Below are 24,707 nucleotides of genomic sequence, written 5' to 3' on the forward strand. Positions count from 1 at the left end.
TCTGTGTAACAACTCCTCCATTACATCCCTTCAGTCTTTCAGACGAACTTCAGCACAACTTGAGCCAAGTGATAGTCCCCAGTCAGTGAAATATTTTCCTGCTGCCCAGGGTTTTGGCAATGGGATATGGTATAGTTTGATGGGTTCTCCTGGAGCACATTAAGAATTTACCACAAATCACAGATTTCATAGGTAGCAAAGCAATTGTAAAAAGAGAATCCATCGGTGTTAAAATAGTACATTTATAAAAACATAATAACCTTAAAGAATACCTTATACTACTTCCAGTAGTACAGTGAGAAACAGTGGATTTGTATGTTGCATTTATTCTGTGTAGGGCATGCTCAACAAAGCAGAAGAAAACCTGATAGGTTTTGGTCTGCACACACCCTTGCTCCCCACTGAGAACTCCAGGAAGTGTGGTAAAGAAGAGCATCAACTGATGGCTGGGCTCAGAAGTGCTTATCCCATGCATCACAAGGCAGGGCGAGAGAAGAGTACTGAAGCTGACGTGGAGCAACTTCCCCAGGTAGTGATAGACGTGGGAAATGACTACCTGCAGTAAGTCTTAAGCTAGGATGAGAAGAATATTGTGACCTAAAGCTTTCTATAATTCCAGGAACGCACTAGCTGCAGAAAAGACTTCTCTCAGTGAAGAGAGAAGTACAAAATATGAAACAAAGTGTCACAAATGCCCTCAAACTTTCTAGCGTGGGAATAGACTATGAGAACCTTAAAGAATTCGAAATTTGTCTTCTTCGTACAGAGCTCTGAATATGCACTTAGGGTGGCTGCTGCAGACCAGAATATTCCTGAATTACAGGTGAAGCCAGTGAGTTCAGAGAAGGACCCAAAGGATGCGGTCACAGGTTAATACCTCAGGTTACTGATTCAGTGGCATTTGGTCCAGTGTGTGTAAGGACACACTTGAGGTGTTTGTAATCCATGACCACCAGATACATAACTTGCGGTGGTAGTAGCAGGCTCTGCTCTCAGCTAATTCATTAGGCTTGCTAGTGCTAGGATATCAGCGTGACAGTTGTTATTTTGAATTTTGGAAGAGAGAAGTAGTTCACAGGCCACAAAGCTAATTACTGTGCTTATTAAGAAGTGTCATACTAAATTAGTCTAAAGACTGATCATGAATTCTATCACATAGTCTCATTGAAGAAGAAGTAGATTAGAGCCAGGGTTTTGTTTTGGTGATTTTTTTCGTACGATGCTCAGCATAGTGAAGCCTAAATACAGCTGAATAACTTGAACAACTTCAGCTGTATTAGGAAATCTCTGGGTTGAGTGTAGCATTAAGCTGGGTTAACAAGCACAGTAGGAAAATGGGTAACCAGTAATCTGGTGGACATTGAACAGCTGAACACTCTTGGTAACAGTGCTGAGGAAGAGTAAGCAGGGCCTTTAGCTATCATTCAGTTTCTTATCTGCTAAAGAATAAGGTTTAGAACTACTTGCACAAAAGTTGGGAGATTTCTCAGGATTTTCATAATCCCTCTTCAAGGTAAGTTTGGAGGGGGGTGATAGTTTTTTGTTTTAATTGATGCCGAACTTTATTCTGTCCTTGAAAAAGCATTTTTAGAGAGGCTACTTTCTAAGTTGACACTTTGTTGCATACTGTGAGCATACGCCTTCGCACGTGCTCCTTCCTAATGCTGTGCTGCCTCTCTGTTGTATAGCCAGTATAAAAAAACATAATGGCACCAGTTGTTTCATCTGGTGTACTGAGTGTGTTGCAGTAATGTTGGTACACATGGGACTGGAATGGGAAAGGCTGAAATAACAGCACTCTTTCAGATGTCAAAGTACAGCCTCTGAAGTGCTGTGAATTCCCTGCAATGAGCTGGGGTTACTAAGTTAGAAGCTATGGTTAGAATTAAAAGAGGGCCTCAAACAGGGATGAAGTTAGGCAGATTATGTAGCAAAATCTATACCAGCCCACTGTCTTGAAAAATTAATTCCATGGGGGAGAACTGGATGAAAGTAGGAAAAGGAGAACCTCATTTGTTGCAGAATTTTTTTAAGGAATGTCCTTCTATAAAGATGAAAGTATTGTTATGAAAAAAAGTACGAGTACTTAAAACCTAAAGGAGGTTTTTTTTCCTCAGCCTGTTAAGGTCAGGAGTAGCAGAGAAGTTTTCCTTGCTGTTTGCTTCAGATTGCTACAGAATGCAGTGATTGGAGTAGTATTTCCAAGGTGGATGGTCTTGTGTTCTCTTTGTGATGGTTCATAACTGCTCCATACAACATCAGAATTTACAAACTGCCTTTTCAGTCTGTTAGGGCTTTAAATTCTTCCTAGAGTTTTAAAAATAAGGTTTGTTGAGAGTTAACTGCATCCATGAGTTTCTTCAGTCTCCGTTTTTTCCGCCTGTAATTTTTAAGGCAGAATTCAGTGAAACTACGCCCTTGCTTCGAAATACCTTCGAAACTGAAGATATCTGGAGTGCCACTGGTTTCACCAATATAGGCGTTCAGTTGTTCTCTTTCTTAATTATTGATATGCAAAGCTTAGCATCTGAGTCACTGATCACTTCTAATATCTTAGGATAGTTTTCATCTCTAGCAAACATTCTTCAAGTACTTTGTAAGATTAACACCTTTGAGGTTCATATTTTTAAGCTTATGTAAATGTTACAATATGTAGTTTGTAACTTTGAGCAGGAGATGGAGCCAAACTGGACTAAATGCAAAATGGAAGTTTGCTTTATTGCTAAAGTTGAGGGTTAAATCAAAGCTTTTCTGTGAGATTTTTTGGAGTTCCAGGGACTCTTAGAGTTGTTATGAGTATCCTGAACAAATGGAGAAATACTGGTTATAGATAGTTTTACACAAATGTGAATGTAAATAAATGGAAATAATTCACAGTTTTTTGCTTTAGAAATTTATAAAAAGCCTTTAAGAATTTAATAATTTGCTAAAATGTTCTTATTGAATAGAACTTTGCCAATCTAGAAAAATGTATAAATAAATTTATGTAAAAATAAACATTGGTCAAGTGAAGTAAAAATTGAAAAAAATATCACAAAGGTACATGATTCTGGTTCCTCTATGAGAAATTACTAATAACTCTTTCTAGTGAATGAGATCCTTGTTCTCTTTGTGCAGATGAACTTATGGGTGTGGGAGGTGATGATTCCCAAGGCAGTGATGATCAGAGGGGGTGGGCTACTCCTGTTAAAGTTCTTCCATCAGATTGGTGGTATGAAGTGAGTTACCCTGACTGTTGAAGTTAGTAACTGCTGAGATCCTCTCAGCTGCTGCTGAGTGTATTTTTCCATAGGCAGACAAGAGCACTGCCAAAGAACAGCTGCTCTGTTCTTGGAGCACCAGGTTCTGGTGGATAACAGTTCTTCATCTGGGGGGAAAAAGCTGCTGATTTTGTAAGCTGAGAGTCTTCAGACATTGATCTTTGTTTCTAGCATCTGCTTGCTTTCTTCCTTGGACACAATGGACGCTTTTACAGTTTCCCTAATAGCCAATTAAAGCATCCCAGTAACAAAAGGAAAATCTCTTCACGTGTGTGCTAAAGTTCACTTCAGCAGCGATAGCATTTTAACTTCTAGGAGGGTTATGTAAGAGGGAATTTGGTTTTATAGAAAAGCGAATATGTAGCCACTTCCTTCTTGTGCAATTATAAATGTATTTGGGGACTATTTTAATTGAAGGTATTTCTCACCTCAGTCCTGGCATTGCATCCCTCTTCTCCCTCTTACGGTCAGCTGCAGTGTGTAGAGGGAAGCCAGTTAGGCTGAGATCCTTATTTCTAGTTACTCTGTTTGTTTCCTCCTTTAGTGTCATTTTTACTCTTCTCCATCTCTTTAGTTCCCCATCTTTTGTCTGCCGCCACAAGAGGACAGTGCTTGGGTTTGGTCACCTTGACTGCCTTGAGTTCAGCTTTTTGCTTTTAGTTTTCTGCCTAGGTATTTTGTCTCAGGCAAATGTTTCTTACATAATAGAGCAATAGTGATGGACAAAAATAATTGCTCAGTTGTCTTTGACATTTTTATTTATTTATTTAGTTGTTTGTTTATTAAGTACCTCAAACTTCTGTTTGTTAATGCAGATAAGAACTTGTAATTTCTTACTGTAGTCATGGCTTGCATTTGGGATGGCTTAATTCCTCTGTGGGGAAATGTAATGATGAGAAATGACATGCAGGTTCTCAGGTTCTGATGCCTGACAGTTCCCACCATTCTAGAAATGAGATTTACATTGGGTGGGATGAGCATTTAGACCTCACTTGTGCAGCTATGTCTATTAGATGTTTGTTGGGTTACGGGATGTCAATGATATAGAATCTACGTGTACTGGGCTTTAAATAGGAGGCATTCCAGACAGAGCATGTGTTTGAGTCAGAAGTACATCTAATTGCTGTTGATATCATTAAAGGTTGTAGGCAGATGCTGCTGGAGCTTTGAGCACAATGAAAATCTGCCTCTGTTCCTTCACAGGCTTTTCTGCTTACATTTTGAAGGATAAAAATGCATCCGTGACCTTCAGTGTTCAGATCACTCTAACAGCATCTGGCCAGCTGGATGCAGGCCCTCATAGTGCAGAGGAAAACACCCCCTTGCTTAAACTGGGGGAAGTCAGCTTGTGAATGATTTTCTGGCCGGTTTTCGAATTCACACTGGTAAATATTGAGTAGCTGGGATATCTCAAGTACAGCTGTAGTTTGCAGCGCTGGTTACTTGGGAATAAATTGCATTCCCACTTCTTTGTAATTACATTCAGTCTGACAGTACAGATACCGAAACCATGCTGGGGTTACTCTGTATTGCTTCCATGACAGCTAAGAGGGATTTCTAAATTTTAGAATATATATATTATAAAATATGTAATATTAAAAGGTATAAATATATATAACACATATAAAACCATCTAGAATATATAAAGACAAATTAATGAAATAGTCTTCTTAAGTTTAGACTTCAGCTATATTCAAAATTTTGTATGAATTGGGACTGAACAGCATAGGGTTTGCTTGCTTAGATGGTAAAAGCACTGTAATGTAGAAGAGATATTCACACAGTTCTTGCAATGCACATAGGTGGTATCTATGACCTACTTTAAAAAACACTTTTTATTTAAGAAGGCTCAGAAAGGCATGTGCCATGTCAGTTCTGGATTTGAACATTTCTTTCCCAGTTGTCCTTGCCTACAATACTATCATGTATATTTGCCCCTAGATATAACAGCTTTGGGGATATTTGATGAGTTGTAGTGTGGATTATTTATCTTGAAAGGATATCAAGAAACCTATCATTATTATGGCTAAAGCCCCTTTCAAACAGTCTTTTGCCAAGCATCTTTCTTTTATGCATGACAATTCTTTGACCACCATTCAGTCAGTGCTCCAGGATTTTTGATCCCTCATAATTTTGCAGGAACCATAGACACAGGCTGAGGTTCAAGCTGATCTTCTTTGATTGGTGCTGGATCCTGAGCATTGTTGGATTTGTCCTCTGGTTCATTCAGAGAACGAATTTCCAACAGAAAAATACTCTGCAGGACCAGGCAGTGCTTGTGAGCCCAAGTTTTAAATTATTCAGTCTTGTTGCCTTCATGAATTCTCTCTTCCCTTTCAGAGATATTTACGCTGAAGCTTGTAAGATGGCTCTGATGCTAAAAAAATATTCATATGAGTACCTGGGCAGATGCATGAACAACTTGGAAGTATGGCAATATTTAAATCCCTTGTTTAAAAAGGGACACTCTAAAAGGTGTGTTCTCAACTGCAATTTCAGAATATATCTCAAAGCTTTCAAGCACAATGGTCTGTATATCTAGATGAAAGGTGTCTTGCAAATCTAGTAGAAGTAATCTAGTAAAAGGTCTCTTGCAAATTTGAGGGTGAAAAAGAACTCCTACAATTGTGCTCCTTCAAAAGAGGAAGGGGAAATAAAACAGCTGGGGTTGTATTAGTGCGAGGCACCCGAATCCAAAATGACCCATTTGGTGTTGCCTGGGAAGACATCTCCATCTGCTACATAAGACATTAAGGGTCCAAGCCATAAGAGAACTGTTCCTAGATTAGATGTCGAGATTGATCATGTAAATATTCCTTCAGTATCCAGTGTAAGGATAAAGCAGACACCACAAGCTGAATGGAGGAGGAAGATTTGTTTTCATGAAGAAATAATCTGGTGGATAGCTGGAGTAAGAGCGAAAACTGGAGAATATTTCTGCTTTCTGTCTTGTAGTTCCTCCTCCTTCTTCCTCAGGAGGCTGGGGTACTTCATGGATGTAGAGCAGTTCTTCAGTGAGTAAAATGTCCCCTTGTCAGAATCAGCTGGTGATATTCAGCACAGTACACTTAGGCTTCATTGTCCAATTCCTCTGTTTGAGTTGCTGAGTGATGCTTGTTTCTGGAAAGTGCAGTGAGACAAGGGAAAAGCTTGGATGCATACAGCACGTGTGATAAAAGGAGACAGCCAGGTTTTCAGGATGGTTTTTATTTTCTGTGTAACAGTTCAGGAGAAGTGTCTGTGGTGGCTCTGAGGTAGAGGGGGGTGTGTTGTGCTGGTTCTTTGACCCAGAGGCACAAACTTGGAGACTGGCAGTCAGATAGGTATACTTGAATTAATGTGTTTGCTTGTTGAACCTACTTGTAGAGAAAGGAGTTCCTTCTCCTGTCTGATCCCTCCAAGGTCACCTGGCAGCAAAAGGAAAGGCTGCTCCGTGGGTTGCAGTTTCAGATTAGTGATAAGAATTTGCAGAGTTATCCATACCATGTGTTCCTAAGGAACCCCTGAATGGAGCCCTTGGTTCTACGTGTGGGTTTTTACACTGGCTGATTGTGGAGGTTGTATTAATAACTCTCTGTTGTGTAGAGCATAGATGTTGGCCTGTGTAGAACGAGCTAAAGGGCTGGATGAAAGCCATGGTCGAGCTCTCTGGCACTTGCCTTGTGACATTCAGTAATTCAATGGCTGCTGTTGTCTTTGTAGGGAAGCTGTGCTCACAAAACCACTTTGAGCACTCGGCCTGTGCAACAAACACATTAAAATTACTCTGTTTCCTTCTCTCTGTGGATTTCTAGATGCCAGAAATTGAAAGGCAGCACCCAGGATGCTCTGTTTCTCTTTCTACAGAGAAACCAAAATACATGGTCTGGGAAAAGCTCTGTTTGGTTTGCATTCCATCCTCCCAAAGCGGCATCACCAGCCTTGCCAGTTCCTATGAGGTACTCTGCTTGGTGACAAGAGAACTTTATTTAGCAGGACACGCCATCAAGTAGCTCCAACTGGAAAACTATTAAGAGCAAAATAGAAAAAAAAAATTATTGAAAGACACTTATTAGGTATAAAATACCTTTTATCCCATCCATGGACAACTTACGCATTACATAAGGGCATTGTTTATAAATAACCTGTAATATCACATCAGTCCCTAACTTCTGCATATTGTTTTTCCACTAGGGCTTGGAGAATCATTTTATGAACCAATTTCCTGAGATCTCAGCACTCTTCATGCTTTGTAGTTTCTCCTGAGCTCACCTTTCAGGAGCTATACCCAGTGACTGCAGTATGGGTATGTGTATAATGGCCTGGCAGGTCTCCACAGTTGTGGAATTTACAACCATTGCTGTGCGTGTAAAGCTTGGAACAGCTTTTTTTTTTATTTATTTCTGGTGTATGATGAATTAGGCCATCTGTCTCCAATGTCTGCTGACCCTTCTCCCCCACTCTCCTCTTGCCTGGTATGTTGGCACTGTCACACAGTCAGCCAAGGTCAAGGTCTGGAGGCTGGGTCTGTGACCTTCGCTGCTGAGCTCTCGAGGGCTCAGTCCTCAGTTTCCCAGGGTAATTCTCCAGTATGTTATGCAGCCACTGGCCTGAGATGCCGTGCAAGGAGGAGGGATCTGTTTACAGTAACACGAAGAATGCGATAATAGGAACTTCCTTCATGCACAGAGCCAGTGCTTGCAGAGTACTTTATTTAAGCCCAAAGTTAACAAGAGGACTAAACAATAAATTCAAATAAATTTCAAAACGTAAATGAGATACTTCCTGGTTTGCACCTAAAACAGCAGAGGACACTTGACCAAATGAACTGAACATAGGTCTGAAAATGTTAAATGCAGATGCATTTAGACATTACTGGTACAGAGGCAAGCTTTGATGAAACAAAAATAGAAAGCCAAGTAAAATTGTCTTGGCTTATTCCATTGTGCTCCTTGCCTGAAATAAAAATATATGATCGTGACATAAGTATCAGCAGCCAAACAGGTATGAAGGTCAACCCTTGTAAACTGGGCTAGCACTAGTAATTCTAGAACTTGATCCAAAGATTTCTGAGATTAATGGGATTTTTTCTATGGAGTTTAATTGTGCTTTAGATTAAGTGTGTAGATACAAAAGACTTTATGTACCAGTAAAATGTCTGCAAGCACTTGGGGAATCTTTTGGAAGCTTTCCTGTAGATTGCTAGATCTTTAGCATGAGTGTAAGACTGGAAAGTTTATTTACTGCTGCTGGCATCTATCACAGGGATATATCATCACATATACAAGTGTCTGGGCAGCTCCTCAGGGAAGTGACTTTTGTAGTATTGCCAGTACTGTTACAAGATGATGAGTCAAGTATTAAAAAAAAAGTGAGAGTGTATGGAAATGATGGGGCTTTGTTTTTAAATAGAAAGCTGTAGGTTCTTTTTGTTTGATGCTTTGCTTTTTGCCTTTAAAGGTGCCTGCAAACTGTATTTCAAAGCAGTTGTATGTACCCAAAAGGGCCAGGAACAACTTCCAAATCAGAACCTGAAATTGTCACGCAATGATATGACTAAAAGATGGTACAGAACATCATGGATTTACATTAACACCTCTGGAAAAGGTGATACTGAACTAGAAGAGGGATTGGTGGAATTAAATTTACTGAAGTTGACCAGCAGTGAGGAAGAGGAGGAAATTCCTACACATAGAAAGTACATGACAGAGCAGATGTAGCATGCCTGGAAAATAAATAACTCTTGTGTTATTCTAGATTAGGATTACCTTTGATGAGGAAAAATTATGTGTAGTGCTATGCAAATTCTATGCACAGTATAATTTAACCCAACAACTCCAAAGGGTTTTTAATTTTCAGCTCTCTTTTCTTGTTTTTTCAACTTGACTACATGTTTTTGCACCTGTTTTGGCTGCAGTGTTCAGAGGTTTGTCATGTGGGTCCAAGTAGTCCTCTCTGGATGTGAAGCAGCTGAAGAGGTTGATGCTGAAGGCTGATAACTGCAAATACAAATAGCTGTTCTCACCCCTTGAGAAGAGTCCAGCCTCTTCTAAAGATCAGAGCCTGCCCAGACTCAGCTGTGGTTGTCTATTAACAGATGAGATTGCTGCTCTGAGATGAGGTCCTGCTTATACTTCACTAAAAGGTTGGTCTTAAAGCAGTCACAGGTATGTGAAGCCACATGACTGCCTCCCTTGGCACACAAAGTTGGATGCTGTGCCACCCCCTCACACGTGGCCCAGAGTGTACATTCACAGACACTTGTAGGACCATGCTATAGAGAATTAGTAGATCTGCCTTGAGGGAGCCTTGGCCCTTCAGTAACAGACAGCACAGACATAGCCTTGATTTTTCCTGCTGGAATTTAGCTTAAAAAAAAAAAACCCTTTAAGCCTCTCTCTGTGACTTTACTGGGAGTTATTATGGAGTGACCTAGAAGAAGAGAAAATGAATCCACTGCATGTAACCTCAGTGTGAGGAAATGGGGGTTTGGTGGTGAAGTGACTGATAAAAAGTTTAATGTGTTTTCCTAGTGCTTTTTTTAGTATTAATGAGCCTTTAAAGCAACTTTTGATCAGTTTTTGGTGTATACCACAGTATAAGGGATCATAGTTTCAAGACCAGAGATGGACTTACAAGTTGAAATGAAAATCAAACATTCCCTTCATTGTTGTTATAATAGTTCCTCTGTACTAATAATCCCTCAAAGACCAAAGCAAAAAACGGTTTGCTCCTTGTAAGGGAGAAAAGTTCAGAACCATAAAATTCAGATTACTTTGAGATTTCTGTCTCTCTGACTTTACCAACTGGTAGAAAATTAGATGACATCAAAGAATTACTGGAAAAGAGCTTATTTAATTTTGAAATTAATTGGAAATTGTCACGTGTGGTTGTAATGCTAACAGCTGTTTTCGTGTCACTTTACTGCAAAAGAGAGCAGCATTATGCCTGGATAAGAATATAGAAGATGAAGCTGTGAACTATGATAGAGATATAAGTTGAACTTTCTGGGATACAGTCAGGTAATTCTGCTGTCTATACTGAATCTGTTAACTGTTTTGTTAAGTTTTCTTTTGTTTAAGTTTGTTTTGAAGTTTTTGAAAGAGTTAAATGTTAAAATTAGTGAAATTAATTCTTAAATTTAAATAAATAATTTTACTTCAAAACCGTTAGATGAAATATGCAAATAACAACCCTGTCCTAAAAAGGTGTTGGAAAAATATCTAGTTTTTCATGGTTGTTTTTGTAAGATGATGAAAATACCTCTACGGTGAGCTCAACTCTTCTGTAATTTCTTACACGTTGATCTAGGTCATATGTTTTTAGAGAAGGAACCAAAGAGTAAAGGTATTTGCAGTAAAAATCAGCTGAAGGCAAACACAGAGGAGTTTTGCCAATGAAGTCTACTTCAGAGTGGTTTATTGGTCCTTTGCCACCTCTGACTAGTGTGGCTTACCAAACAGCTATGGCTGCCTTGAAAGATTTTTGGTGAGCAGACTGAGGAAGTATGGTTGTAATGAAGCAATGTTTGATGCACAGTGTGCATCTGAAGGATTATCAGAGGATTTGAGTGTACAATGAGATACAAGCATGTGGGCCAAGTGCTTTCAACCCCTATCAGTCTAATAATTCATACAAAATGTGCCATTTTACCCATCTAATTGTAGAATTTGCAGGGAAATAATTAAAATCCAAAATAAAACTGTATGAGTTTATATGGGTTTATATATTAATAGACCCTACAATAAATATGTAGGGTGTATTAATAGCTGGTGTGAAAAGCAAAATAATTTCCAAATTTGCACATCTGCTCTGACCTAAAAACCCAATTCCTTGAAAAACACATTTAAAGCCAAATAAAACTTATGAGGGCTAACAGTTCCTGCAGCAAGATTTCAACAGTATCTGTGGTCCATTAATCATGTTCATTGGTGGGATCCCAAATGCAGTTTCTGAGATGGCTTTTCTGGATTTGGGACTTGGGTGCTCTGTTTGTTTTAACCTACTTTCCACCAAAATCCTTATAACAGCACCACAAGCTCTGTCCTTATGAAAAAATCTTACCAGGATCATTCAAAAAAGTTTTAAGGCTGATTATTTGTTTCTCATTTAAAGGAGTCCCATTTATAACAGCAAAAGTCCTGTCTTGTAGCCCTTGAGCTGGACTGGTGAGAGGAAAAGATCACTCACCCATTGCTTAGGCTGTCAGAAAAACCATCTGGGTTGTGGGAGGACAAATACAGATTGAGAACAGCCTGGGGGAAGGCCTGCAGCCACACTGTGTTTGTCAGCAGTGTGTAGGTCTGCCCATCCCTTGCTGTTGAGCATAGGCTGTTGTTAGTACTACAGTTTCCACTGTAGTGGAATACTTAGTGAAGGTGCTGAGAAAAACAGCTTCCCTGAGTGTATTATGCAATCTATTATACAGAATTAGAGATGAAACAGCCCATCCAGTGCGAATGCTCTTGTTTTATTCTATCCTTCCAGCACAGGTTCATCTGTGTGGGCTGGAAATTACAATATTAAATGCCCAGCATAGAAATTGTGTGTGAGGATTATCAGACTTAAGTTTTCTCAGTGTACTGCAGTCTGGGCTTCCTGCTGGCACAGGAACTTCCACTGCTGAGGTTTTCAAACATTAATGCCTGATTTATGAAAGGAGGAATAACAGAAGAGAATGTTTTCTCTGTTTCACTCCTTCCATGTGACAATGACTATTAAAAACTTTTGCTGTTCTCTCACTTCCCTCAAGCAATTTCTTTTAAGCTTTGCAGCTGAAACAAAGCCATGGCATTTTTCCACCTGAGTAAAATTGCTCTGTTTTCTTCAACATAAATACACAAGCCTTGGGTGCCAAAAATTTATATTTTTAATGCTGCTTTCCATTCTCCAGATTTACACATAAAATACATGTACACAGAAGACTCGAGGTGTTTCAGATAGTGAATGTATACTAGTAAGTATTATTCCTACTCCCACATCTTTGACTGAGAGCCCCTTGATTTCAAAATTATTGTAATTCTGAAAGAGGTGATTTACATTTTCCATTTCAAGGGAAGCTCCTGCCTTCCTTAGCAGACACCTCTCTTTTCAAACCAAGACAGTATCTGAGTGCAGTGTGATTATTTAGTGAGGATTATATTTCTTTAAGTTTTAAAATTACTGCAGTTGTGCTGTATTTTTAATTATGTGTTCATTTCAATGAATGTTGCTGGTGCTGCAGTGGTGGATGGCAATGTTTTTGAATCCATGTGATGCATCACCACCACGTGCTTGGTGCCTTGCTACTGGCCTGATCTTGTGAGGTGTTCATCACAGTCCAAAAATAAAACTTGCTCACAATGTGATGTATGGAATAGTCTTACAGGGAAAGGTAAGGGAGAGTTTTATTGCTTGTATCCCACTTGACATTGGGACTGAATGAAAACTGGAAAATATTATGCCACAGCAGTAGCCTTTCAAATTGCCTCTGGGTTATCAAGAGGCAATTACAAACCTTTATAAGCCATTATATAGCTTTCTTTTCTTCATTCCATTAGCTTAGTTTCATAGAATTTCTTTCTTTTGATGAATGTCAAATAACCCCAAAGGGTAAACGATTTTGTTGCAAAAACTGTTCCTCACATTTCTATCTAATTCTGGTGTTCTGTAAAAGGGTTATATAAATAAATGATTGTTATAAGCAAATGAAATTCCAGCACCTAACTACACAGACCCAGCATTTCACTGCAATCAGTTTGAGCTACAGCTAGGCCTCTTCAGTCCCCTTCGCCTGAGGCTGCAATGCTCCCACTATAAAGCAATTGGTCACACCTCATTATTGAGGTTACTTGCAATAGTGTGCGAAGGACCAAGTAACAGATGTTTTGAAATGGCTAATCAATTTTTATAGATTTAATTAGGTTGATGCCTGCACATATTTCCACTGTGTTTTTTCACCAAAGCTAGAGAAAGGATCTTAATGACAAATTCAGTCAAGCCTCTGTGAGGCTCAGGCTTCAATGTTAGAGCATAAGTATTACTTGCATGCTATTGCGATATTCTATTTTGGCCACTTACACTGGAGTATCTTGTCTCTGAACTTCACTCCTAGAAAGTTACATTTGGACTTAGATGTATGACACTTGTTGTTTGGAGTGACACACACAAATCCCCATATACCAGAATGAAAATTCAGCCCTAATCATCAAAGGGAAGTGAGGACTAAATGAATGTGTCATGCGTATCCAATTTCTCCACTGATCATCCAGAGAAAAATAAATCACAGTGGATGTCCTTCTATTCCTTCTTTGTTTCAAAAGCTAGAAGGAGTTCTCTGTTAAAGTCATCCTGGGTTTCCCCAAGGAATACTAAAATAAATTAATATTATCTGATTAAATGTTTTGACCCATATTTAAACCACTGGAAATTGATAAGCCTATTTTATCATGGCAGCAAGCCAGCTTTTTTTTTTTTTTATGTGCTACTGGAATCAGAGGATAAAACTGGAGGATCACATCTTAACTGAACTTATAACCAATTTCATTAATTTTTAATCTTTTTTTTGTAACTATACTTTTTCAGATAGATTTCTTATGTATGAATCTCTCAGTGAATGTCTAGTGTCAATCTGTGCTAAGATCTCCTGTCATCTTCCTATTATACATCAGAAAAGACTGCAAAAGTGATCCACAGAAAAGAAAAGAGAAAAATGGTGAAAGGCATTGCAGGAAGGTCTGGCTTGATTAAGTAGAAAATTTTAAATGGCACACATTGCAGATAGGTATCCAAGTCACATTGATTTCAATAAGAATAAGATAGTTTACAGTCCCTCATCTCTCTGAAGTGTTCCCTTGCACCCTAAGGCAATTTAATTTGGAAAGAACTGTTGGAAGAAATATGATAGGTGTATAAAATGAGCAGTATAAAAAGCATGCTGCCACAGCAAGGGCAGTGCCCTGAGACTCGGAACCTGCTCAAAAGTTAATTAAATCAATTGGAAAGACTTCTGTTGACTTAAATAAGCTCTGGATCAGCCCTTGTGAGAGCTACTTTCAACACCCAGGTCTACCACAAAGTTTTTGAATGGCTCAAAGCAAGTCGTTCAAAGCCATGTCCAGAAAGAGGGACAGATATTGTAATGGGATTGCTCCAAGGGAAGAGTGTGAAAGGTTCTCTGTGCTGCCTCACTAGGGCTCTTTTCAGAAATGTGTTATGAGCTGCAGATGTAAAACAAATAATGATTTGTATTTAACCTGTGGTGCTTACAGTTGTAGGATGCTGTCAAAACAATTTTAAAACATTTTAAAAATTAGGATTAGGCATTTAGGATTTAAAAAACAGCATCTGTAGCCAGGTTAGTTTTGATAAAATGTCACAGGCAACCAGTCCTCATGCTTCCAGCCTAAACTCACCACCAGCTGGAATAATGAAGCAGATACCTCAAAGGAAGAATATGTTACTGTTAAGCAATTTATTGTATAATTTATATCTTTTGTTATCCAGCCTTTATGTGGGTGGAAAAGGGGTCTGTTCTCACTGTCTGGGGGAAGGCAGAACTGTCTGTAACTTGTGTAACTGGGGCCATTCCCTTGAGGTGATGGAGGTTCCTGGTGAGTGCTGCACCCTTCAGACCCAATGGGCTGGGTCTTTCTGGCTGCCCAAACCCCTCACAAGCTCTAGCAGTGGTTTTGGTGCAGTCAAGAAAGCTGTGCAAGCACAGGAGCTAGCCAGTATTGTGTGGGATGGAGCCTTAGCCATCTGAAATTAGATCAGTTCAGATGGTCAGAGCATGGTGTTAATAACACCAAGATTGTGGATTCAATCCCTGTATGGGCCATTCACTTAACAGTGATACTTTTAATACTTTGCCCTCTAATCATGTCCTAGGAGAGGACAGACAGTTTAGCTGGAGATATGAAAAAAGTTCATCTGGAATCAAGGATTTCAGCCAAATAACTGCTTCTGATCATTGTTTAAATTCCATTTTGTTTCAGCTTTACCCAAACCAACTCTTATGTGAATATTTTGAGAAGTGAAAGAATTTGTTTTATGTTTACATGTTCACTCCAAAAAAAAAAAAAAAAAAAAAAATCACTGATCTTGTGAAAGCTTCACCAGAGTCAGTCTCAGGGAAAGGTAACTTGCATTTAAACTGAATTCCTGCTGCTTTTTCTTTTATATATTTATATTAGCTAAAGCAGCTTCAATACAAAAAGAAGAGAACAGTCCCAGAAACTCAGAAGTTTGGAGTTCTGGAAAGACTGGAAATTAAGGTAAGTTTGGAGAGATGGGAACATGCAGTTCAACCTCATACTCTGAAAAGGCAGAGGGATTTGAACTTTTCTGACTTTTCTCTTTACTAAGAATTTATTATCAATTACTTAGAATTTATTGAACTGGAACTATTCAGGTTTATTTTTTCCCTTTGGATTCTGTCTTACCTTCCTCCTGCCTGTCCCTATCAATGGGCTTTTTTATTTTCTTTTCTTTTCTTTTCTTTTCTTTCCTTTTTTTTTTTTTTTTATCACAGTGGTCCTGAGAAGTTTTCTTGCTTCTTTCAAGCATGTGACCTCACTTGTAATGTTTGTGACCCTGCTTACAGTTTCAGTGTCTCTTGAAACTGAGAGGGTAAGGACACAACTGTGCTTGTGAGAAAAGTCAAGACAAATTATATAATTATTTCAGGAGTATTATCTTTCTCCTGGGCTGAATTCAGCAGGAGCTGATTGATAAAGTTTGCCTGAGACTACCTATTTTTTGGCAATTGATCAGCTTACTGGAAAACACTATGTGACATGTCAAGTTCTCTGTGAAAAAACAAGTGGAAAGGGGGAAAAAGGAAGAGGAAAGGTATGATTTTAAAGGCTTCTTTTCCTCTTTTATAGCTTTTTGTCCTGAAAGTTCCATGTTAAAGAAAAAAAATAAAATTGAATAGTCTATATATTGTAACCACAACCTAATTGATTTCTCTGTGAACTATGAAAGGTAAGGGAGCTCTCAGTGCCTAAGATGGTTTATGGTTCTTTGGTTCAAGGAGACCATTATGGGGTTTCCAGAAATGAGCATTTCCAGAAATCAGAATTAATTTCATATGTGATTTTCAGTAGATTTTAGGCTTTAGCCTTTTCCTGGCTGAAGGCTGTTTTTGTTTTTCCTTGTATCCTGAGCATGAAGTAATCAAATAGCTTTGCTTTGGTCAGTTTGCAGACTGCATGGTAGTCCTTGCATACCAGATTGTAAGTGTGTAATGTTTGGAAGATTAATAATGATGTGCTATCACAGCCAAGGACAGTCCAAGTAAAAGCTTTGTGGACTGTGACTGATGGGTGAGGTTTATGCCACTTCTTTCACCCTGGGATTGCTAGCCACAGTCTCATCACACATCTTTTTATAACAGTGGAGAGAAAAGGGGCTGTTTTTATAAGTGGATTAAAGCATCTGACTTTTCAGACAGGATTCTTTAAGTGCAAACTATCCTGATATGATCATATTTATTTTATATTTTGTATGTAGAGCCATGTCTTCTTCAGGACTTGAACTGCCTATTACCTAGACAAAATATTTAATGACTTGGATTTAAACAAGCATAATTTATACTAAGGTTTCCTTAGGCTTTGGTTCAGGGTTTCCTGGATGGGGCTGAATTTAAGGCACACTCCACATGTGAAACCCTTTTTTCTGTTAAGGGACTGTGTTTGCAATGGCTTCTGTGTCTGGGAGAGTGATGCATTCCTTAGAAACACTGTATGACTTCCCTTCTCACTAGGTACATACACAAACATTCAAAATGTTTGTGTGATCTCTGCTTCTGTCTCTCTCCTAAAGAAAACAGTCTTTTCTTCTTCCCTACTTTGACTGTATCACTTTAAAGACCCTCTTTAGATGGATGGTTATGGCTTTTATTAATATACATTTTCAGCCATCTTCAAGCCATCTGAACCATGGACCTGTAAGGACTGTGAAGACTTGCTGGACCTGCAAACTACTTAAGTTATATCAACTTTTGCACTTGTTGCTTTCCAATGGATTTTTCATTTTTCCTTGCCATTCCAGAGTTTGCTTGCTCCAATAATCATGGATAATGGGACACCTAGGAGAATCTAATCCTTCCTCTTGCCCCAAAGTTGGATCATGTTTAACTCATTCCTGAAAGATGTTTTGTGCAACCTACTACGTCAGGTGTTTCAAAATTTGACATATTCTCTCATTTGTGATTAGCAGGTTTAATCCAAACTTCTTTTGCTATGATTCAAATCCACTTTCCTCTATCTTCTTCACCCTGGGGATCAAAACCAATTTATTCCATTCTCTTTAAAGGTTATTTTCTGCTTTCAGTCTTTTTGTTTCTAGACTGAACAATGTTCTTTCCATCATCCTTTTTTTTGTGGCTCTTCTTTTGTAGGCTTTTTGTTAGTCCTCTCCTTTCTTCTGATTTTTTCAATCCGTTTCCTAGTGAAAGTACCACTGCCAGAGTGGATGTAGTGCTCTTACTGAGGCCTTATCACCACCAAGAAAAATAAGGGAATTACGTCAGACAAAACTCCTATTTATATAGCTTAGGTTGATGGATGCCTTCCTTGCATGATATTGTTGACTCATGTTCAGCTGTGATCCTCTGTAATACTCCCCAAGTCTTGTTCAGAACAACTGTTTTCTGTCTAGTCATTCCCCATCCTGTGCTTTCCCAGACAATATTTTCCCTTCCTAAGTACAGGACTTAACACCTGTCCTTCCTCAGCTGAATCCTATGTTTTTCATAGTTTCTCTGATCTCTCCAAATCATTCTGAAAACTCTTTCTCTGCTCCAATTTGCCTATAGCACTTTATCCCACATACACATTTCAGATGTGTGATCTATTCCGTTACCCAGACTGTTGAATAACAATATAGGGAAAGGAATTAACCCTTCCAGATTTCCAAATTATACGCCTTTCTAGTTTGACAGTAGACTACTCATACCAGCTGTGAGTGAAGGTTTCCAAGAAGCTATGCATTCATATTCTTGTAGCCTCATCGACGGTATGCTTCTAGTTCTCTTTTAAGATTATTTTCTGTGATGGTAGAACTTTTGCTGTGTTACCATGAGTTATTCTCTTCAATTCACATTTCTTTTTACCCCAATATTTATCTTTGCTGTTTGTTTTCTATGCTCTTCCTCACAAGCTGCTGATAAACAAAACAGGTAAATTCACTACTAAAGTGGGAAGTAACAAAGGAGAAGCCCTCACAGCTCAAGTCAAAATATTTTCTCTTACTATAATTTCCCCATTCTAGATGGCACATTTCAACAAATTAATTTGACATCACAGTAATAACAGTTATGTTTTTTCCTCCATGGTTACAACAACATCTTGGGTTTTTTTGCCTCCATAGTTGTCTTTCAATACTGCTGTTTTATTTTTCAGTCCCTATGATAATTATTTACAAAATTTATTTTACAATCTTATATATTGTATATTCTTCTGCTTCCCAGTAGGGAAACAACTTTAAAAGTCCATGTAGATTTTCTAAGGGGAAGGAGCAGGTGAAAGGTTAGTAGCTGTGGTAGTTCAGTGAAACAAGCAAGAACTGTAGGTTCTAAACAGAAAGGCTGATTTTAGAAGATGACCTCAACAGGTGAGCAGATCATTTCAGGTAACTTCAGAGTCCTTTGCTTCTCTGCATTAAATGTCAATGTGCATTTCTCTGTTGACTGTTACCCCGAATATATAGATTGCAGGAGCTGAGTTAGATTCCAGATCAGCAAGATCATGTTTTCCACTGGAAGTATTCCAGATGATGATAAACATCATCAAATAACTTCAGGCTCACCATGAATGTTGATGAAAGCATATCTCAGACTTCAGGGACACATAGTCTCACCTACCTTATCTAAATGCCATGAGAGTTGTTTGAAATTACTGTAGTATCTACGCAGCAAATGCTACATGGATTTGGCACACTTTTGCAAGACTTCTTTTCTTTCAACTGTAGAGCTGGCCTCGCTGCACTAGACTGCCTACGGTTACATGGCTGCAGGTCAGAATGTCAGCGGATTCCCCACTCTTGTTCACTCAGGGCCCACAGTTCCCTCAAGAAGGTTGTCTCAATGTAATGGCTCAGCGCCACTGTCTGGCATGCAGAACATTCCTGGTTTGTCTCCGGAGATCCGCACTGCAAGTGCTGACATGTAACACCACAGCTGTGCAATTTGTCAGCGGACGGAGGGGGAAGGAGTCCTGCCTCGCTCCGTCAGGAGGCAGTGCAGCTCTGGCCTTGGCTCTGCATGAGCTCCACAGCCTCCCAGAGTCAGGTCACCTCAGCAGCTCAAGCCAGCAAACGGGGCCCGCACAAGTGGCCTGTCAAAAACTCAGTCCTGCAGAACATCTTTCACAAGTGAGAGGTCCCAGGAATGGATCTGTTTGCCGTAGACCAGATCACCAGAGCCTCACTATAACCAAATGTCATTTATAGGGGTGTAAATTGTGCAGTATTGGTACTGTTCTACTTAGGCAGACTTCCAGAAATCATTTGTCTTCATATAAAATATTAAAAGACCCTATTTTTTAATCTAATTTATGCCCAGTTTGTCCTTGTGTGTCATTAGTATTTATCACTGTCAAATGGTACTCCGAAGTTATGCAAAAAACAGTGTTTTGCCATGGGTAAAGAAACCATTAAGTTTAGACTTTGCTTCCAGCTATGTATATATCCTTAGAACTTGCATGCACATAAAGAGGAATTAGTATCTAAAGACTTGACAAATTGAGCTTTTTAAGGGCTGAATATTCCTTCTAATATAGTATATTTAAAATTAAAAATTACTGAAGTAAAATCTGTACTAAATATATTAATTATGGTTATTTTTATTAATAGTGAAGATGTAGTAGTTATTACCTACCACTTTGGCAATGAGAGGAATAACTCCCCATGCATACATTAGAAAGGAGTGGGGTAAACAAATAAATAAGCAATTATTGTTAATTCTCTTGTGCTTATGGAACCATGAAGGATAAGAAACAGAAGTGAGGATGACTGGAAGCAGACCAGTTACACCATGATATGAATGGAAATATGTAATAGTGAAAGCATGGAAAGATAAGTCAGGTTATTAACATGCATATTTCAGTTATCTGAAGAGCTGAGAGTAACATCAGGGATTTTTTTTAAAGCCTGTTTTTTCCTCAAAACACTTTAACATTAATTTCTTACTGTTGCCGTTATGTTTTCTTTAATTACCTTCTGCTGTTCTTTAACAAGTTGGCAAATATAGTTAAAATGGTAAACATTTGCCATTTCTGCAGCTAGAAAAGAGCATGATACAATCCATTAATGACATAAGCCAGTATCCTGGGATCAGAGTGTGTATACCTCCTAGGTATGAATTGCACATTCCAATATTTTCCAAATTTATACTATGTGAATTGAGGATTATATTGTCACTGGCTCAAGGTGCTGAGGGAGTACACAGTTTTTCACAGTACCTGCAAAAAGACATCATTAATTTATTCCACATTGTTCTGCATCAGGTCTAAAATTCTACAGTGTTTGCCTTTCATTAGTTGGCTGTCCCTGCATATTTGTAAGTCTCAGCTATCCATGGTTGAGTGTCTGATTCCTTATCTCCAAAGGTTATCTTTTTGCATCTTGATCTGCTTGACTCTTGAAAGCACATGATCTGCATACTGCAACAGTCAGTCCAGCTCTTGAGTTTTGTTTTTCACCTTTCAGAGGTCTGGAACCAGGCTGTATCTCTTGGTGAATCATTCATAAGCTTCTTTTTCTGGTTATTCATGGGGAGATTTTTTTTGCTTATAACCTACTGTGGTTAGTCAAATTCTTCAGGTGATTCTGTTCTCCTATAAAAACATCTGCACTATAACCAATTAATTCTAAAGGACTAGATCTCCCATGTATTTTCCTTTCAAACTATTAGGAAACATTCTTTCAAATGTCAGAATTTTTTTTTTTTGTTTGCTTATAAAGGAACTTGCAGGCTTGAGCTAAATTTTACCTGGCCCTTTGTAAATGTAGCTTGAGTATTTCTGAGCAGCACCATTTCAATGACATGCAGTCATGAGCAGCAGAGCCCACACAGGTGCAGGAAAATGCAAAGCCAGAGTAATTGCAAAAGAACCTACCAGTTGTGGCCACCTGTTGCCATTCACATCCAGTGAAAAGAAAATCACTGAAAAGAAAAAAGTCAAAAGTGGTGCTGACTGAAATATTTTTCAGGAGAAGCTGATGGAAGTAAATAGAGACTTACCCAGAAGGCGGATTTCACATACCCAGGCACTGGAAATTTCTGCTTCAGTCTTCAGCTTCTCTATCCGAACAATGATCGAACAAGAAAACATGTATAGCAAGCTCCAGAAACAGAATTCAGTACAACCTGGGAAAACCTAATACACGGATATCCATAAGCTGACTAGACTGAAGTATTTTTCACTTTTTTTTCCCCTGAATTTTCCTTCATTAGTTTTGGAAGTCGAGTAAGAGAGTGCTTTCCTGCCTCTTTCCATAGTGTTAAGGAGTACGATGTTGCCATTCTTCCTAGATGAAGTCTTTTATTCCTGCAACTGGATACTTATGTTACTTCAGTCCTATTTCAGAGATGACATCTCATTCTACATGAAATCATGTTTGTATTTTAATGACTATCACTGCTGCAGAACCACCACAACACTATCTAGATAGCACTATAAATATGAATTAAAGTACCTGTGTGCAGTAGTAACAGTAAAAAACAGAGTTTATTCTCCATCGTGTCTGGGTACCTTACCCACTTTGGGAATAAACCATGTTAGACCCTCAGTGGTACCTAAACTGGTGCTGCTCATTGCAGCTTAAGTAAGCAGGACATTTACACCAGGGCACAACATGTACATCTGGGCCAACCCTGGCCTTGAGGTACTTGCATTATCCAGGTTTTCCATCTTTCATTTTTTTCCAGCTGCTTCTTTTCCCTGATAATGAAGAGTTGATTATATATTAATTTTCAGAAGATTACAATTAAGGCAATTAATTCTCCAAGGATTAAATTTCAGGTCACAGAATGACAGATTCAGGCACAAACCAATGAAAGGTCTTAGACTAATAGGCAGATTGACATATTTTATTCTTAGATGTATTTCCTTGCTACTGTGTAACTCGATGGTTAAATAAGCTTTAAAGCAATGAAATCATTGCTGTTTTGTTATTTGTTGCTAAACTATTTGGGGACACAGTGTCCAGTGTGTGCCTGGTTCCATCACTTTCCTACTATATGATTGCTTAATTTTTTTCCAGGTTCTGCCTGTGCCTTTCTTGATCTGCTCCTAAAAATGGAATATTCTGGGTGTGAGTTCATTTACACCAGAGAGCTGCTTCTGATTTATCGTCATGCAAGTTAGAACAGCAGTTAGATCAGGATTTCAGTTTTAGCATGTGGACTGCTACAACTGGAAACTCCAAAAAGGCATTGTGAGAGGTGGGGATTGTTTAAGTGTATTGGGAGATACAGTAAGCATATTAATTTCAGCTGAAATCATTAGCCAGGAGTGCTTTTTGCATGAGTTCTCAATAATACCCATGGCATAGATATTTCAAAAAAATCAACAGTTTTAATCTAAAATTATAGATATTTAATACATATGAAGTCAGCAACAGGAAGGTCAGTGTTTTGCCAATATTTTTAACAAAACCTCTATTAGCTGACAATTGCACAAACAGAGAATATGTCTCTAGCCAAGGGGAAAAAAACCTACAGCTCTGATTTCTCCATGTGCATAACTATGTTCCATATTAGGAGAACAGGAACTTGTATAGCTGTTAGCACTTGTTCAGTTCTACTGCCAAACCAAGACCCTAAAACTGTGTTTTTTGGACCAGCCACTGTTGTTTCTCTCTTATGGCAGTGCTCCAGAAATACTGTAAGGGTTGGCCAGAAAACTGCTTATATTGATTTATTGAATAAGAGAGTCCATGAACATCAGTCAGTCTATGCTTGCTCACACCCACCCAATTATTTCCCTGTAAGACAGCGTCTGAGTGAGCCTTTGCTAGTGCCTTGTGGTAAGGCAGGGACCAGCTGGCTGTGAAAGGTCAGTGCTTTTGCCACACCAGATTATGCCAAGCCAAACACTGGGATATGACAGAAAAAGAGGGGAAAAAAACCTTGACAAGAAGCGGACATAGGGATGAGAACTGTTAAAATGAATGGAGAAAATCTTTGTAAAGTTTTAGGATCCCATGCTGAGACTGAATGCTGAGTTGTACAGTGGATGTATTAAGTGCAGAAATAGTAGTGCCTAGTAAAACACACTTGATCCATTATTACAAGTGATGTAATATGTCTGTGCGAAGTAACACGTTCTTGTGACTATCCACCTCCTAATCCAGGGCCATGCATTAGTGTCATAGCTGTGCCCCTGCTGCCCTCTGAGCCATGAGTCACCATCTTTCACTTCCTCAAATAATTACAGGCAGCAGTGGCTGTTGCTTGGTCTCAAGGGCTTTCACTGCTACTCAGGAAACTCACACAAAGCCACTTTTCTGTGGATGATCAGTAGACACCTGGGATTTGCTTTAAACTTTGGGTCCCACGTGTTAAACTTTTTTTCCCATGAGTTGCCTCACCTGTCTGCCAGACGTTACCTTTCCTTGGCTGGAAGATCAGGCATCTTGTAGCTACACATTGCTGACCACCCCTTGGCCCTCACTGAACCAGAAAATACATAATTTCCAAAATTTTTTTCCTTGTGGGAAAGGATGTGAAGCTCCATGTTTTGTATTTCTCAGAATATAGTGTAAATCAATGTGTCTAAACAAGTACTGATGGCTATTCATTTTTAGAAGGTGCATTTGGAGTTACATTACCATTAAGTAACTGTGCAACTGAAATCTGGCCCGGTTCTCCACTGCCCTGCACCTGGTTGGTGCTCTCCATCTGCAAAGTGTAAAGTACGTGATTAATGCAACTAACTTAAAATTTTCCAGTCACCGGAGGTGGCATTTTGTTCCCATTTAGAAGGCTACATACTTGTAAATGACTGTGCCAGGTGCAGGGGAGGAGAACCTGACCCCTTCAAAATTCGTCTTTCCCCTGAATTAGGATTAATTTTTCAAAGGAGGCAGGATGTTTCTGCTTTCCTCGGTGTGTGTGTGTGTGTGTGCTGGGGGGAGGGTGTGTGGCAAGCAGAGGTAATGCAGGAGCAAGTATTGAAATGGTCTTTGACTTGTCCCTCTCCAATAAACATCAGGTTACAAAGGTAGAAAGAGCTGGAAGAAACATTTTCAGTATTACCCACTTAATGCAAGAGTGCAACTTCTGCTCCATCGGTCTGAAATTTCCTCCCAGACATTTGCGGGTAAAACTTTTTTTTTGTCACATTGTATCATCAGGCAGCAATTCCACTCCTTAGTCCTGTGTTATTACAGCAGCAGGTAAAGCCGTCCTGAGTAGGTCTTGATCACGCTAGTATGCGTTTAGAAGCGGGGAGCCCATGATCGACATCCTTTATTAAAAGC

The 24,707-nt window shown here is 39.0% G+C and overlaps 1 long non-coding RNA gene across 2 annotated transcripts; it reads right to left on the reverse strand.

Annotated features, from left to right (window-relative positions):
* Positions 1-5,058: 5,058 nt before the first annotated feature.
* Positions 5,059-21,699, reverse strand: LOC131580381 (uncharacterized). Of its 2 annotated transcripts, none has more exons than XR_009277854.1 (3): positions 21,488-21,699; positions 21,341-21,387; positions 5,059-7,266 (listed from the first exon to the last, which is right to left on the reverse strand). It is a non-coding gene; the product is annotated as an uncharacterized LOC131580381 (long non-coding RNA). The 2 variants fall into 2 exon arrangements; XR_009277855.1 differs by having other exon boundaries at positions 21,466-21,699.
* Positions 21,700-24,707: the final 3,008 nt, after the last annotated feature.

The sequence above is a fragment of the Poecile atricapillus genome, chromosome 6, assembly GCF_030490865.1.
Source record: "Poecile atricapillus isolate bPoeAtr1 chromosome 6, bPoeAtr1.hap1, whole genome shotgun sequence".
Classification (NCBI taxonomy): domain Eukaryota; kingdom Metazoa; phylum Chordata; class Aves; order Passeriformes; family Paridae; genus Poecile; species Poecile atricapillus.